The sequence below is a fragment of the Pteropus vampyrus genome, unplaced genomic scaffold (assembly GCF_000151845.1).
Source record: "Pteropus vampyrus isolate Shadow unplaced genomic scaffold, Pvam_2.0 Scaffold186, whole genome shotgun sequence".
NCBI lineage: Eukaryota > Metazoa > Chordata > Mammalia > Chiroptera > Pteropodidae > Pteropus > Pteropus vampyrus.
In genome coordinates this window covers 2,177,238-2,178,798 of record NW_011888967.1, presented here as the reverse complement: position 1 = coordinate 2,178,798, position 1,561 = coordinate 2,177,238, and positions in this window count along the sequence as shown.

Genomic DNA, 1,561 nt, shown 5'->3' with positions numbered 1-1,561 from the left:
ATATCTCCTTATAGAGTCCATTGACCTACAGTTCTTAATTATTTCCAAGTACATATTTTTGAGCTATATGAAATAACTTTTTTTTTAACAAGACATTTTTCCCCTTTTGGCATCTTTTATAGATAATAAATTCTAAAATATATTAAAATCTATCAAATGAATGGCTCACTTTTTTAAGTAGTTTAAACAGAATTTACTCTGTATAAAACAAAAAAGAATTAGAATAGTCGTTAAGGCTGTTTATCCCCAGTATTGGGATCTCACCTCCCGCTTCCCTGACTGCTGTCCCCGCTCTGCATGAACACTTGCAGTGACCGGGAGCCGGTGAATTTTTGAGGCAGCCCATTCTATAGTTGGACAGCTCTAGCTGACAGAAAGTTCTTCCTAAAACTGAAGTGAAATGTGCCTCCCTGTAACCTTCAAGTTGAGTTTCTCTTCCAGAGAATGCTTCTTCAAATGTATAACAACAGGCAACGAGCACCACTCAAAACTCCTCTTCTCTGCATTGGGCATCTTGGACCTTAACTCCTTCTGCACATGATGGAGTATGGTTATTTAAAAACCCTCTTCGGGGATACAGTCAATGATATGTCATAGGGACACTTTAAATATAATAGTGACTAATCCTCTTAAATCCTTTGAATTACTTCTCATAAATTCTCTTAGGGAGCTTTAAGGGGAAACTCACTAGTAATTCAGCTTCTTTTAAAATTTTTCTTTACGAATTAAGTTTCTCAACTTCAGTTTAAGTAATAGCTGACTGCCTCCCCAACATGCACACACACACACACACACACACACACACACACACACACACACACTCACTCTCTCTCTCTCTCATTCAAAGCAAGTATGCTAAATAGAACCTCTGCTACCAAGTGACCTCCATCGTATCTGAAGCCTGAACTGCTGTAATTTCCCTTTTTTGACCCTGACTCATAAGGGAGGTAGTGATAAGCCATGGTTAATGGCAAAGCCATGCTTATATCAAGAAATGTGCAGGGATTGAAATTTCTGTGCTTCATTCTCCCTCCTTTATCTGCTAGCATAGTAGTCAGACAGATTCCATTTAAACTCAAGTCTCACCTCTTATTAGCTATGTAGCCCTGGATCAGTTATTTAAACTCAGAGCCTGAGCTTCCACGTTATAAAACGGGATCTGTAATGGTTTGCACCTTGAGGTTTTTGTGAAGATTAAAAGCAATTAGCACAGTGTCGATATAATAAACACACTTCAGGGTAATTAGGAAGATGATGATGATTGTCATCTCTTTTCGCTGACACCACTGGCACAGGGCTTACGAGCACAGGTCTGGATTTAAACCCCAGCATTACCACTTCATGTAGCATTGGGAAGTTTCTTAACCTCACCATGTTTTGGTTTCTCATCTGCAAATTAGGAATAACACTACTACCTATGTCAAAGGAGTATTATGAATTTAATTATCTATATGTGCAGAGCCCTTAGAAGAGGAATCGGCACATTGTAAGAGCACAAAACAATATTAGTAATTTACTATTTCCAGTATGAAGTCACATGTGCTAGCCTTCCCAAAGCTGC